The following is a 16,686-nucleotide window of genomic DNA, read 5'->3' as shown; positions in this document are numbered from 1 at the left end:
GCTCTGAAATCTTGTCCCTTTCAAAGGTGATTTTAGTTTTGGGAAGAACCAGAAGTCTTAGGGCACCAAATCTAGGCTGTAGGGGGTGCTGAATCACCTGGCTGATTTGATGTTTTGCCAAAAAACTCTGTGCAAGACATGATGCATGAGCAGACATATTGTCATGATGAAGCTGCCAATCACCAGTTGCCCATAGCTGTGGACTTCTTAAATCATTGGAATAGTTTATGCAAATGAATGTTCAAGCTTAACACAAAATTTGATGCAGATTCATTGTTCTACTTACTCAGTCATTTCGAATGCGATGGCCACACAGTACACATGCTCTTTCAGTGGTGTCTTCTGCCCCCACTGAGTAGTAAAGTCATCATTGTTCACACATGTGCATTCCAGTCCACTCTCCTTGGTTGCCAGTGCCAGGTTATGTTGATGTCATTCAAATTGTTTCTCATTATGTTAGTAATGGCTGGACTTTTTCTGGACAGACTATATATATAATCTTACAAAGCATCACATATTACAGGTCAGTGTCTCAGTTACATTTTTTGAACATCAGAATGGCCTTCACAAATGTGTTGCTTATGATGCTTAAAGAAATCACTTGGCAGAGTCAGGTTAAAAAAAAAGAGGGATAGAAATTTAACACAAATTGGCTAATTTAGGTATGACCTCTCAATTACAAGTGTTGGATATTATTGTAAACAGTATTTTGTTTGCCATGGAGATCATGATTATGTGTCTGTAAGATGTATGAGAAACTGCCCTATTTAATGAACTGGTACTTGTGACAACTGTGTCATATATGAATTTTAAAAAGTGCTCTGTCCTAACCTCCTCTGTCTCAACCTCCAAGGGAAGATGTTTTGCCTAGAAAAGTAACACTGAAAAGGTGGCTCTAGTGATAATGAAAACTCCCCAGGTACTTTTGTGCCTGGGGAGTTCTTAATGAAATGTGAGAAGAGAGAGAGAAGTCATAGCATTTTTCTAAATTAAACATGCTGTATAATATTCCATGTGATTTTGAATAAGTACTATAACTAAACAAAGAAAATATATGTAGACATTTAGCCATCTCAGTCTCAGTCTTAAAAGTTAATATAGTCAAGTGGTGAAAAATAAAAATAAACAAACATTTCATTTCTGAGAGGATCATTTCATATGAAAAATGGAAAATTTTCTTATATTTAAGATTCACTTATATTTGGATATATATAATATGTCTACTTTTAGAGATGATGATACTGTTTTTTTTCCAATAAACTCTTAAAGTTTATAGAAAAGGATAAACTTATATTCATTAATGCAATGAAAGTAACATTAGAGGACAGCTGAGGAGTCTCTTTGAAATCATGTTAAAATATATACAAGTTTATGCTTATATTAATGTGCTAAAAGTGCACAGAAAAAATAAGAACCTGGAATGAAACAAAATGTTAACAGTGGTTGACTCTGGGCAGTGGAATTCCTATGGTCTCTTTTGTTCCTTTATTCTCTTCTGTTTCATTTTCTAGGATGAATATGCATTAGCTTTATAATTAGAATAAAAAGAAAACATAGATTATCATTTAAAAAGAACATATTAAAGAGAATTCTTGATTTCAAGTAAAAGTCCATACTTTGTACCTTACCTCAAGTAAAAAGAAAGGGCTTTGCTCACAGACTACTTCCATGTGGACACTGGGTGCTTTTCTAAGAGAAAATGTATTGTCTGACCAGAACCTCTTATTTGTTTCCATCTTTAACAGTATTCAAAATGTCATGCAAAAAATGTCTTGCCAATTTTTACATGAATTATGAAGATTTTGTTTCTTCAGCACATATGAGTAACATATCATAGCTCATCCAAGGTCTGAAATATCCCAAATTCCAATGGCCAGGATGCCAGGGTAGGTACTCAGAGGAAGGATAGAATGCATGTAAAATAGTTTAAAAGTGCCTAGTTCTTTTCAGACCATTTCACATTAATTCCTGCAGAACTAATTTAGAAAGATTACTTTAGAGGTGCAGGTAATTTAGGCCTACATTTTTTTTTTTGGTCATCACCTTACATTTGCCATGAATAAGCCAAATTATATATTTCTAGTTACCTCAGTATTACTCCTCCTTTAATACTTTAAGAAGCCCCCCCTTTCCTTTTTTTTGGAAATTACTTTGACTTATTTGGAAGAAATGCATGTTCTAAGAAATTTGAACATATTTTTCTATTCTTGGAATGCTATTTCTCTTTTTCTCCTTTAGTTCCACTTGTTACATCACTCAGAGTCAGTAACAAAATGACTCATTTCTTTGCATGTTGTTGTGACGAGCAGAAAAAAGGTGAGAAACTCGCTGCATTTAGAAAGGGACTTTTTTCAGGATATCCCAAGAAATGTGAATTTCTAGGTACTAGAAACTAACCATCTTTATCATTTTACAAAATGTGACGCAGATGGCCTGCATGTAAGATGCACTGCCTGTTGCTTTGGACACCACTTGACACTAAAAAGTATGCATTTTGCATTTTTGCATGTTGGAATCTTAGCCAGAGGAATTAAAAATAAATATTTAAGTAGTTTCCTGACTTTCTCTATCAAGGAGGTACTGAGACAGGTAATTTGCTTAGCAAGTTTTTTTTGTTTGCCTGTTTTTGTGCTGCAGAGAAATGTGATATTTGCTTCTGATGATCTAAATGTGCATTCATTATGTGATCAGAGCAGAGTATAAAATATGCCAGTGCTATCTGTGGAGGGCTATGTGATGACATGTGACTCTTGTGACAGAAATAAGTGTGTCTTGGCAAAAAGGAGCCATTAATTTGGATGAAAATATTGCCATGCAGTGTGTGCATTAGTCCTGGTGCATTCATGGCAGCAGCCCTCGTGTCCAAACCCACCCTGTGCTCCTACCAAAGCCGCATCAGTAGGCAGCCGTGCTGCGTTACTGCGGCTGTTGTGGGTCACTTGGCTAAAGTCTCTCCATATTCCTGAGACTGAATTTCTAAATACTTTGGTCCTTAAAATTGATTTTGATTTAAGCAAGATTAACAATATCATCATTTTAGCATTTTTGGTTTGCTATTTTGAAAGTAAAATTTCCTGAGTATTTTACTGTATTCAAGACACTCGAGCTAATACTACAATGAGGTGATTGAAAGTTAATAGCAGAAATCTTGTCCAGTTTGGTTGACACCAGCAGTTGGCTAGTCAAAAAATTTCTAACAAGTTATAAATATATAATTCAACATGTTATTATAACATTTATATCTATATCTATCATATACATATGTATATATTTTTAAATTTGCCAGTATTTCATATTAGAAAATGGCATTTTCTTTTCAAGTTGGAATTCCCTGTTATCTTTTTGTAAAAACCACATCGACATTTCAGTTTCTGTGATTTCGAATCCATGTCTGTCTAAATTAGAGATTGTGAAGCAGCCTCAGTGCAGAATCCTTCTAGACTTTTATTAAATTTCATCTGAAACTTATCTAACTTACATTTCACTTACATCTGATTCAATGATAATTTTTAAGTGACTCATGTTTATGAAGTCCTTTTAGACACTCTGCTTGATTTTAATAGAAATAATGGGTCACTTTCTTTTTACACTTTTATTTCATTGATTTACATGGTATCATTTGCCTAATTACATTTTGAAATTCCATTAATATAACTGGAACAAACCCAATGAGTTCACAGTAAACATGCCGCTGAGCTGCTGGGACCAGCCATTCTGGCCATACTAGAGAAGCTCGCCTGTATGACTGTGAGGAACACCCTGAGCATCATTCAGTTAGTGTGTTTTTCAGAGGGAATGGAGAGCGTTGTTTAATCAAGCCTGTCAACATCTACAAGTAGCTACAGCTAAAAAAAACTGTTAAAGAATTTACTTTTACCATAGTTTTCTTTTTCAAATTAAAATCCAGGTGTAGGTAAGTAAATACTAATGAAACTGTTGTTCAATGAGCTATATATGTCAGCAATGATATCAGGGATGAATTGGATAATTTACTACTTTGGGTATTTATTTATGTATGTAGTACACTGATTGATTGGTATGTGGTGCTATTCAAAATTTTCAAGAGTAGAGAGTGATATGTGCCAAATGTAAAAGAGAATCGGAGAGTTGAAATTGTCATCAGCTTAAGTATATAGTACTGATGGTGGTGACAGGATTCTAGCAGCATCATAGACACCCACATATTACGTCAGAAGTGTGTTACCAGAGTAAGGATCTGACCCTTACCAAACAAGTTAAGCTAAAGGCTTATTTTTCCTCTTTGTCCTTCTCTGCTTCCTCCTCCTTCTCTTCCCCTCCTCCTTCCCTTCCTCCCTCTTGCCTTATATTGTACTCCACTATAGGAAGTGCTTGGGGGACCTCAGAAATAGTGACATTTATGATTAAGATGGATATGTGCTTCTCCCAGATCAAGTCCAGGTGTTTCCATTGAGAATACAGGAATAAATAAATGTTTACTTAAAATGGAAAGGAAGGAATGAAAGGAAGATACAAGAGCATGTTAATTGGGAGGGTTTCAAGTATAAAAGAGCTATAATGATCGATGTCAACATAAATGTTAGGACATTTTTAAAAGGAAAACTTGGCCTAAAAGGAGTTTAGAGAAGCAAATATTTTAGGACTTGTTGATTTTGAGCCTAACACACTCATTGCCAAAATAAGAATGAATATATCTTAAATTTCACTGGGGAGAATTACAGAAATATTCAAAATTATAAGAAAAAGTAATTCCAATATCATCTGACTCAGGCCCCAATAAAAATACTAGACTCTTCCAAGAATCTGAGCCTTTTCCATTAGGGAATGAAGTACATTCTTCAGCCATTCCTGGTTGAACTGATCAGTGGACCTTAAAATGAAGGAAACAAATTTCTGTTTATCTTAAACCTCCTGTATTGTGCTTTTGCATGCATTCATCTTATTCTTTCCATTATTATTAACTTAGTCATCCAGATTGCTGCTTAAAAAGGAAAATTACTCTAAAATGGACTTGGCAAATAAACAGATCTATCACTGTCCAGGGGTTCTGAATCTTTCTTAACACATTTTTTGTGAGAAGAGAAGGAACTGTTTTCTTTAATATTGAAAAGTCATCACCTGGAGCACTCCTAATCAAACTTAGTCCACAGGTTGAATGATTCAGTAGAATTTGGAGGATTGTGACATTCAGAGAACAGCAGCCAATTGTCAAAAACCGGTAGGAGATGGTAATGATGACCTCCATTTAAGGTCACTGGTGCTTGAATGCATGTGGCATTTTGGCACTAGCTATGGCACATCCTGCTGATCATGGAACTTGTGCCAGGTTTGCTCTGTGGGGCCCAAAGACCGGTGAGTGTAGTGACAGGAGACAAAAGAGCCTGAGCTCTGGGCTCGTGCCATTCATCCTTAAGGGAAGATTTATTTGGACAGGGCATGTCTGTCTGATTTTTCTGTTGGTAGGGACTTGAAAAAATCAGTGAATGAGGTAAGCATTAAGTTCTGATCTTTAACAGATGACAGCTTTACTCTGCGTACCTGTCACCTAGCACCTAGTGGGTCCTTGATTGTTGAAAGAAAGATCAGCTGAGCCACATTTTCTGGCTAAGAAATGCTGTAGCTGTCTAATAAAATGAATATTTGCTTTGGATTTGCAAAAGTGGTGATGTTACTGGTACACATTTAAGCAATGAGGAGTATTTCCTTAGGGGTTATAACTTTATGGACGTTTATTTGTGAGGAGGGATTAAATAGTATCTTTGCCTCTTTCACTTTGCTTTAATCATTCATTGTTAAATAGAGGCTTAGGCCATCTGTCTCTGCCAAGATCTGTGTAGACATGGAGGACTGTATTACAGAGATACTTAAAAAAGACACTATTATTGTACTGTTATTCTCCAGGCATTTTCATAAAACAGTTTTAAGTAAATTTCCTACCAACTAACTTACAAATTTGTCTGTTAATTAAAATTATTTTTGTTGACTAGGTCTCAGTACTCTTGAGGCCTGTGGGAATTGTACTTAGTAATCTTTTCTCTTGAAGATAAGCTAGAAGAAAACAGGAAACTTTATCAGGTTTAAAAGGTAAAATACAAAACTGTCAGTTTTTAGATATCAAGGTACATTCTTTTGAGAATCACCATTCCAAATGGCTAATCTAGTTGATCTTCAGTGGGACAAGACAGGGCATAGGGTATTGACCTTGTGTTGGCACTTAATTCTATTTTCTTTTATACCAAGTGCTTCTTAGGCAACTCTGCCTCATCAGTATTCCATAGGACTAGGCATCATTAACCTCAGTGAAGAGTTTATTACAAGCCATTGTTAGAACTTGTTTTTGAGTAATATTACTCCATCATTTAAATGAGACAGACAAACTACCTATACCCGAACTGAATCAACAGATCTTAAAATTGTTTGGGATATGGGAGGATAAGGTTTGGGTATGTGATCTGGGGCACGGGTGTGTGTACACATACATAGGTATGTTTGTGAGTGCACATGTGCCCACACACATGTGCTATCTGAAGATACAGTATGAATTTTCCTTGAAATGAATTTGGTTTTTAGAATTGCTTCCTTCTCAATCAGATGCAAAATATGGTGAAGAACCATAGGCAATCATAAGTAATAGCTATATGTACCATTCAGGGTCAATTTCAACAAGACACAGGTCGCTCAACATATTCAGAGGCTACAGTGCTGAATCTACTCTGGGACTCAAAATGTTTTGAGTGAGAGCTGGGTAGCCATCGGTAGAACCTGAGCGATGCATTCTGATTTCCTTTATGGGCTGTAGATCAACTGCAAGGCTGACTGCTACTTCCCTGTAGTTGTACTGAAGTCTCTCTGGCAAGAGAATTACCAGGTATCCAGTTCTGTGTGTCTGGAAACCTATCAGTAGCTCTAGTTTTAAAAGGATTATTTATTAGTGAGGTTGCAGAGACCAGCACTAGATATTGATGGTGATTTAATGTCATGATGAGCTATATGAATACTGTTTTACTTAAATGGTGCCTTTTTGTTTTCCATTTCTTTAACAAGCTCTCCTCCCCTCCTCCCACTTTTTAGTGGAATTTGAGATCCAAAAAAGTAGGGCATTCTCAATTACATGTGGATATTATTAAGTGTTTTAGAGATTCTTAGTCAAAATGTAAATTGCGCGTTAAAACATAGTGTGCATAACTTGAATGCTAAGTACATTTATTTGTTCTCAGTAAATATTAGTGCTCGCCATGAGGGCCACACAATATCATGTCAGTTTCATCTTACTGTTGAATTAAAGTCCTAAAATAACAAATTCTTGGTGGATCTTGTGTGCCTGCTGTAGGAACCCAGCAAGACTTTAAAGTCATGGCACCTTTAGAAGGGGCTGAAGGTCACAGTCATCACTCTTTGGAAACGTGTGAATTGCCTTCCAGACACTTTTATTTTGCCTTAGGACTGCAACTGTGTTCTCTCGAGGGGTTTTGCTGACAGCATGGCCACACAAATACAGTTCTCTTTCTGTGCATCAGCAGAATCCAAGATTGTAATGCTGCTTGTGGCCTTTAGGATTTAGTCATGGAATGTAAGGAATTTTCAACAGGAAATATCTGGCTTTGAAACATTTTCATCTGCCGCAGTCACTTAACCTGCCTGCCTTTTGGGTGTCAGCATTTAATTCTAGGATTTCATATGGAATGTGTGTGTATGTGTTTTTCCCTCCCAGTTACTTGTTTGATGCTATTCATATACATCCCTGTTACCATTAATAATCATGTAAGCCGTGTTAGCAGGTTTTGGCAAATGCACCATTTCATCTATGCCTAGCAACATAAAACTTTTATCGGCAATGTAATTTAATTTCACTGTATGTTTCTGCTGAGGATGCAGCCATGAAGTCAGCAAAAGTACAGGTTGTTTTCAGGTGGCTCATTTGTGTTGCAGTTGTACTTATATAATTTATTTACTCTTTGAGTCTTTAGTAACAAGTACAATGTCAATGTCAGCTTTTAGGTAAGCGATTAAAGCAAAAGTCTAAATATCAGATATTTTACTGCCAAAGAAAGGCTTATTTTTGCAGTCCTCTGTGTGATGTTCTCAGCCAGTTACCTATAGAATTTGACATAACAGCATCTGGTGCATAGTAGGTACACAATGAATGGATGTCGTCATTATTTGGAATGTTAGTGAAGACTTTCAAAAATGTTCTGAGTGAAGAACACCTAGCAACTGAAATATCACGGCTATTTTGAGGATAATTGAGGAACATTGGCTGAAGCTTGTGTAATGTCACATTTTATTGTATATCTTATTATTTTCATAAGTCTCAGATTTAAACCTACTAGTAGACAAATTGCATTTGGAGTAGCACAGAGTTAGTGTGAGTGTGTTTGCACATGTCATTCTCTTCTGTTTAAACTAAGGAAATTCAGAATGTTTAATAAATACTGAGTTAGGATTGTCCTATCTTACTCATCCTTTTTTAAAATTTTTTTAAAATATATTTTATTGATTATGCTATTACAGTTGTCCCATTTCCCCCCTTCACTCCCCTCCACCCTGTACACCCTCTCCCACCCACATTCCCCCCCTTTAGTTCATGTTTATGTGTCATACTTATGAGTTCTTTAACTTCTACATTTCCCATACTATTCTTGCCCTCCCCCTATCTATTTTCAACCTACATTCTATGCTACTTATTCTCTGTACCTTTTCCCCCTCTCTCCTCCTCCCACCCCCCTGTTGCTAACCCTCCATGTGATCTCCCTTTCTGTGCTTCTTCTCCTGTTCTAGTTGTTTGCTTAGTTTGTTTTTGTTTTGCTTTAGGTGTGGTTGTTAATAATTGTGAGTTTGCTGTCCTTTTACTATACATGTTTTTTCTTTATCTTCTTTTCTTAGATAAGTCCCTTTAACATTTCATAAAATAAAGGCTTGGTGATGATGAACTCCTTTAACTTGACCTTATCTGAGAAGCACTTTATCTGCCCTTCCATTCTAAATGAGAGCTTTGCTGGATAGAGCAATCTGGGATGTAGGTCCTTGTCTTTCATGACTTGGAATACTTCTTTCCAGCCCCTTCTTGCCTGTAAGGTCTCTTTTGAGAAATCAGCTGACAGTCTGATGGGAACTCCTTTGTAGGTTACTGTCCCCTTATCTCTTGCTGCTTCTAGGATTCTCTCCTTCATTTTTACCTTGGCTAATGTAATTATGATGTGCCTTGGTGTGTTTCTTTTTGGGTCCAACTTCTTTGGGGCTCTCTGAGCTTCCTGGATTTCCAGGAAGTCTATTTCCTTTGCCAGAATGGGGAAGTTCTCCTATATTATTTGTTCAAATACATGCTCAATCTGTTGCTTTTCCCCTTCCCCTTCTGGTACCCCTATAATTCAGATGTTGGAATGTTTAAAGATGTCCTGGATGCTCTTAAGCTTCTCCTGGTTTTTTTGAATTCTTATTTCATCATGCTTTCCTGCTTGGTTGATTCTATCTTCCTTCTGGTCCACTGTATTGTTTTGAGACCCAGTTTCCTTCCCTTCACTATTGGCTCTTCTCCGTGTATCTTCCTTCATCTCTTTTATGGTAACCTGCATCTTTTCATCTAATTTGCTCCCAAAACCAACCAATTCCGTGAGCTTTCTGATCACCAGTGTTTTGAACTGTGCATCTGATAGATTGGCTATTTCTTGGTCGCTCAAAAGGATGAGTCCGGGGGACTGATCTGTTCTTCTGTTGGAAACATGTCTCTCCCTGTCTCTCCTTTTTCTTCCCTTTTTTTTTCCAGTCTAGTCACTCTTGTTACGGTGGGGGGCGGAGCCTTAGGTGTTCACCAGGGCTGGGCATCCCAGTCGCTAGATTGTGACGTTATATGTGGGGGCAGGAGCGGGGATGGGAACAATGGCGGTAGTTCCGTTCTCCTGGGATCTCAGTCCCTTTTCTGGGATCCTGGGCTGCGAGCTCTGCCCTGGTCCACAATCGCAGCCTCACTGGGTCCGCCAGCTGCAGCTTGCGTACTCAGGGACCACCACTGCGTTCTTGCTCGTCCCAGATGGCTTTCGCGCTGAGTTCGTGCCAAGTTTTCCCCGACCTCCGCACGCTGCCGACCTGTGCACGCTGCCGACCTGCGCCCACCCGGCTCGTCCTCTCCTACCAGTCTGGATGTACGGGTCTACTTCAACTTCTTGGCTATCCGACTTCCATTCAGATAAATCCTCTATCAGTTCTTGGTGTTATTCTAGCTGTAAATTGTTGTTGTTCTAATCTTGGTTGTGTGTGGAGGTACGGTGCGGCCACCTATTCCTCCATCTTGCCGGAAGTCCTCTTACTCATCCTCAAAACATGTCTGTTCAGTACTGATCACACAGTAGATATTCAGTATAGGACATGTGCAGTTTTGAGGATGACTGATTGAAAATGTGGGATTCACTATAATCAAGGAAAGGACCCGTTGTCTAAGGAAGCTGGAATATGACTGTGTCATATCTTTGCCTTGAGCTGGTCTTCTACCATAAATGTTACTCTAATGGCTGTGTTTTATTGAGGTTCCTACTATGTGGCAACCATTGTACTTGGTATTTGAGATAGGTTATTTCATTGTGATATATTAGACTAATTAGAAACATAAAAACTTTAATATTGAAATGAAAGAAAATTTTTAATCCAATTTTTCTATCCTGAAATTAATTACCTAATAATCTGGTGGAGGGAGTTGCTTGCCTTGCCACCTGTGCTGGTTCCGTACCAGAAGCTCATGCCTTTGAGCTGTGTGCTTGACCACTCAATTGGAAAATGATCAGTCTTCATAAAAACAATATTTTGTATCCTAGAACACCTATAGAACAGTTTCTTTAAAAAATTTCACTGTTTTCTGACAAGCCACACAGATGTCTCTCATATTGTATTTAAAAAAAGGTAATGCATACGTATGTATATACAGAGCTATCCTGAGAGTTTTCGTTGATGATTGATTCAAGATTACTGCTCTTGGTTTTGTTTGCTTGATGTGAGAAGCACAAAGCATTTCTCCTTCTGTTTGGACAATAAAAATAGTGGTCAGTATGAAGTACTCAGTAGGAATATAAAGTCTTGAACAATAGGGAAATAGTATTTGACATGTGGTGTTTGGGAAGCAAAATCTTAGAAAAGTAGTTCATTCTAGATTTACTTGTGCTCCTCGGTGTTTATAGGGGTCAGTTTAGTGGGAGAGATGATTTTTGAAAGAAAAGGTACAGGTGTGTGTATGGTAAACTATATGAGAGAATCCTATTGTCCAGTAGGGTTTAAAATCATTGAGGTAACACAGATGTCAAATTTCACTAAACTGTATACTTTATACATGTGGAGTTTATTGTGTGTTAATTATGCCTCAATAAAACTGTTAGAAAAAATATAATTTTTATGGCACACATTATAATCAACTGATTGTTTAGCATATGACTCTTATACTATACTGTAAGCTCCAAGAAGACAGGCTCTTTCTGTTTTGATTTTATGTGTGTTCTCAGTGCCCAGCCTGTGAGTGGTACCTATAGTACTAAGTACTCATTTCAGCCAATGAATGAATAAATAGTCATGCTATTTAGCTAAGCTACAGACAGCTGTCATTTACTGAGCACTTGCTATGGGCTAGATACTATGCTATGCTAAAAATACATTCTTTTATTAATTTTCACAGCACATTTTTTAAGAGAGACAATCTCATCATCCCCATTTTCTAGAAAAGAAAACAGAGTTTAGAATAGTTAAGTAACATGCGCCAAACCACTGGCTAATTAGTGCAGAGAAAACTACAGTCAAGGCTGTCTGATTTAAAGTCTGTGATAACCTCTGCCCATGGGCCCTTTGGCATTTCTTTATGGTTTATGTGGATTTTTATGAAGCTGTGACAGGGAAATCTACAAGCACACAAGACTCAGTTCCCTTGCACCTCATATTCAACATAATAGGAACTTGGCAAACATTTAAAAATGAATGAATAAACCCTGTACTGTAAGGTCTTCTTAAGGGAAGATTCTTTTCCTTTTGTTGATTTTCCCAGTTGTAACAGGGCAAAACTGTCGTTTATACACGGGGATGTGTTGCCTGCAGGGCAGGGCAAGTGGAAGAAAACACCTTTGGGGGAGGGAGCTGGGTTTCAGCCTGCAGGTCTGGCGGCCTCTGGAGGGTCTGAGGAGCGCTTCTGCACTGCCACACTGGAGGTTTTGTTGCAGGAGGGGGAGGGAAACAGCATATGTTTAAATTTCTTTACAGTTGTATTCTTTGATAGATTTCTCTAAAAGCTAGTTGACTTTTGTAGGCCAATATTAAAATTCCGAAGAAGGACTTTAAAAATTCTTTCATAGTAATACAACATGGTTGGAATACATACCCCTCCCCCCATTTTGGTTACAATACTAACTGGTAAGAATTGTAAAATACAAAGAAAGGTTACATTTCTGAAAATAAATAGTTTTTTTTGGGGGAGGGTAATTGCATTTTTTTTAATACCGTTATGTCAAGTTGTCTCGTTTTTTGTGTGTGTGTGTTTAGTGGTAGTGTATTAAACTTAACAAACAGTGCCATTTTTTTTTTAGTTTAGCTTAAAACTAGTAGTCCCTCAGAAGTGGTGTTCTTACATACTACTAAGTAGAGGTCACATTAGGATTTATGTGGACTGCTATTATTTTCATAAGTGCTACTTAAAAACATACTAGGAATGCTTTATAGCCCCATTTAAAAAATATCCCTTGTAGGGAAGTGGAATATACCACTGATTTCATTAAACCCATCATTCACAGACATTCTCTAATTTCTTTGTTTATTCACTGAAAACTATTTATCAAGGCTACATCATGTGCTTAGGCCTGTGTTAGGTGCTGAAGGTAAATGGAGAATATTCATAAATGCCTTCTGCTTTGTTGGAGGGGATTTATCTTTTCTGCCTCTAGTTTTGCCTTCAGAATTGTTAATACTTTTATACAGGCATACTTCAGAGATATTTCAGATTTGGTTCCAGATCACCCCAATAAAGCAAATAATGCAATAAAGCAGTCACACAAAGTTTTTGGTTTCAGAGGGTACATAAAAAGTTATGTTTATTGTATAATTAAAGAGACTCTACTGTGGTCTCTTAATTGTACAATAGCATTATATATAAAAAACGTTGTACATACCTTAAGTTAAAAATATACTATTGCTAAAAACTGTTAACCATCATCTGAGCCTTAAGCAGCAAATTATAATCTTTTTACTGGTGGAGATTACCTTCAGTCTGTTTTTTTTTTAAAGGAGTATCTGTGAAGTGCAATAGAGTTAAGCACGATAAAATGGGGTATGCCTGTATTTACTTTCAGCCCTGCCAAAATTACAGCTTATTTAGGTCAGGTTGCTTGAGCTTTCTGCCCTCCTTTCTCATTTTATAAAATGGGTATAGTGACTGCTTCTCCCATGTGAATTTTAAAACAAATAATGAGAATTATAAAAATGCATGAAGCAGAAAATTTCAGTGATGAACCCACTTTCTGAGTTTGCACCTGTTGGGGTGAGTGTGTGTGTGTGTGTGTGTGTGTGTGTGTGTGTGTGTATGAGTGAGAGAGAGAGAGAGAGAGAGAGAGTCAGAGAGATTTGAAGTTGAACTAAATCTATCTAGTTTTTGATTTCTAGATAGTTTGCCCATAACTTGATTTCTCTTGATATGATTCTTGAATTAATTATTTTCTTTGTGTTCTGAGTTGGAAATGCTGAAAGTTTGGGGTTTTGAAGTTTGATAATTTCAGTTAGTGTAACTGTAGCCAGTTAAACTTCTCTAAGAGGTACAGGAGTGTTTTTGTTCCAATAGGAGGAAAATGGGTAGGGGCAGGATTTATTTTAACTGTCATTCGTGGATACATTAGAGATGTTTAGGGAAATCCTCTCCACAGTGTATTGGTGAATAAAATGAGTGCATAATATCTTATAATTAAGTTAATGATCACTAATTTGTGGAGAGTCCTTCTTTTTAATGACATTGAGGAACACTCTGGAGACTCTGGTAGTTATCCTTAATTTCAGTATTATTTGAATACTTCTAGCTATTACAGTCCTGTAATTTCCTGGGAAATTTCTTAAGCACATAAACTTGCTTTTTCTCATGACCCCCCTATTGCTATTTAGGGTTGAATTTATCTTATACTGTAATTATCTGGCCACTTGTGAATCCCTTCGAGCCAAAGACTATGTCACATTGAAGTTTCTGTCTACAGTACTTTGATCAGGGCCTACTACACAGTTGGCTTTAGAAATTGTTGGCTCAGAAACTTCTGGTGTTTCTTGATCCTCCCTGTTGCCCTGCTTCATCCAGCTGATTTCCAAGTCTTGAGAATCAGGGTTGTGTGGATAGAGTGAGCTTGGTCCCTGACTGCAGACAGAAGCTTACATGTCTCTTCCCATATGTGACCTTGAGTAAGTTATACATTATCTGTGCCTTGGTTTCCTAACTTGAAAGTGTGAGTGATCATGTTTAATGTATAGAATTGTGAAGACTAGTTAAAATAACGACTAGCAAAAAGATTGGCACATAGTGGATCCTCAGTAAAGGATTGTTTCCCTTTGTCTTTTTATCAGTTAATCCTTTTTAATAATTTAAAATTTTTTTCTTCACACTGTATTATTGTAATAGTCTGTTAACTGTTTTTTTCCAGATTCTTTTTAGTCTCTTCTGCTTCCAGATCAGTTGAGATATTGCTGCCAGACTAAATATTTATTAATTATTTACCATATGCTAGACCCTTGATTTTTTCTATCCTGTCTATGATTTAAAACAAACCAACAAAGAACCTATCACTCTTTTGAACGTAGACATAAAATTTAATTTTGGTCGGTAATCAGTTTAATCATAACTTAGTTTTCCAGCCTTCTACCACTTATCTTCACATGCTTTACAATCCTTACAAATTGAATACTCTGTTCTTCCAAGTTGTTAAGAATTGAAATAAGGTGTCCACCTTATAAGTCACCTCTCACCACTTGCTGCACTTTCTTCCCAGTGCTGCAGGAATTTACAGAGTGGGCATAGAGGTACCAGCACCTGAGACTGATGGGCTTAGGCTTGGACCTCTTTTCCAAATCCTTTTTTTTTAATTGAGATAAAATTGATATATAACATTATATAAGTTTTAGGTATATAACGTTGTAATTTAACATCTATATATATATATATATATATATATATATATATATATATATATACACACTACAAAATGATCGACACCAAAAATCTACTTGCCATCCATTTCCATACTGTTTTCCCTTTTCACCTGTTTTGATCCCTCCTCAACTCTCCTCCCCTCTGGTAACCATCAACCTGTTGTCTGTGTCTGAGTTTGTTTCCTGTGTCTTGTTTGTTTTTCTTTAGATTCTGCATATGAATGAAATCATACATTATTTGTCTTTGTCTAAATTATTTTACTTAGCATAATACCTTTCAGGCCCATCCATGTTGTTGTAAATGGCGAGATTTTATTCTTTTTTATGGTATTTTTTTGAGTATTTGTTGAGTATGTTACATCCATTTTATCCATTTATCCATTGATGGACACTTAGATTGTTTCCATATGAACATAGGGGTGCACATATCTTATCAAATTGTTCTTATACTGTTCAGATAAATACTCAAAAGTATAGCAGCTGGATCAGATAGTAGTTCTATTCTTAATTTTTTGAGGGATCTCCATACTGTTTTCCATAGCGGCTGCACCAGTTTACATTCCCACCAGCAGTGTGTGAGCGTTCACTTTTCTCCACATCTTCCCTGTCACAAAAAAAACTAGTTATTTCTTTTCCTTTTGATAATGGTCATTCTAACAGGTGCCTGATTTTGATTTACATTTCTCTAATAATTAGTGATGTTGAGCATCTTTTCCTGTACCTATGGCCATTTGTATTTCTTCTTTGAAAACCTGTCTATTCAAATACTCTGCCCATTCTTAAATCAGGGTGTTTGACTTTGTTGTCGTTGAATTGTATGAGTTCTTTATATATTTTTGATATTGGCCCCTTATCAGATACATGATTTGCAAATATCTTCTCCCATTCAGTAGGTCACCTTTTTGTTTCGATGATGGTTTCCTTTGCTGTGCAAATGCCTTGTAGTTTGATGTGGTCCCACTTGGATTTTTGCTTTTATTTCCCTTGCCTTTTGAGTCAGATCCACACATTACTAAGACTCATGCCAAGGAGTGTATTACCACCTATGTTTTCTTCTGAGAATTTTATGGTTTCAGGTTTTATATTTAAGTCTTTAATTCATTTAGAGCTAATTTTTGTGTATGACAAAAGATAGTGATTTAGTTTCATTCTTTTGCATGTGGCTGTCCAGTTTTTCCACACCATTTAGTGTATGTTCTTGTCTCCTTTGTTATAAATCAATTGTCCATTCTGTGTGGGCTTATTTCTGTGGGATCAATTCTGTCCCATTGATCTTATGTCCATTTTTTATGCCAATACAATACTGTTTTGATTATTATTATAACTTTGTATATATTTTTAAATCAGGGAGCATGATACCTCCAGCTTTGCTCTTCTTTTTCAAGATTGCTTGGCTATTTGGGGTCTTTTGTGGTTTCATACAGATTTTAGAAAATTTTTGTTCTAGTTCTGGGAAGTATGTCACTGGAATTTTTATAGAAATTACATTAGTCTGTAGATTGCTTTGGGTAGTATGGACATTTTAACTCTTTAATTCTTCCACTCCATGAGCACACATTTATGCCT

The 16,686-nt window shown here is 36.7% G+C and overlaps 1 protein-coding gene across 4 annotated transcripts in view; it reads left to right on the top strand.

Moving 5' to 3' along the window:
* Nucleotides 1–16,686, top strand: part of CADM1 (cell adhesion molecule 1) — a 373,189-nt gene that overhangs the window by 158,465 nt on the left and 198,038 nt on the right. The window lies entirely within an intron of this gene.

The sequence above is a fragment of the Phyllostomus hastatus genome, unplaced genomic scaffold (genome assembly GCF_019186645.2).
Source record: "Phyllostomus hastatus isolate PE091 unplaced genomic scaffold, TTU_PhHast_1.1 phas_contig_113, whole genome shotgun sequence".
NCBI classification, from domain to species: Eukaryota; Metazoa; Chordata; class Mammalia; order Chiroptera; family Phyllostomidae; genus Phyllostomus; species Phyllostomus hastatus.
This window is presented reverse-complemented; position numbering and strand designations above follow the sequence as displayed.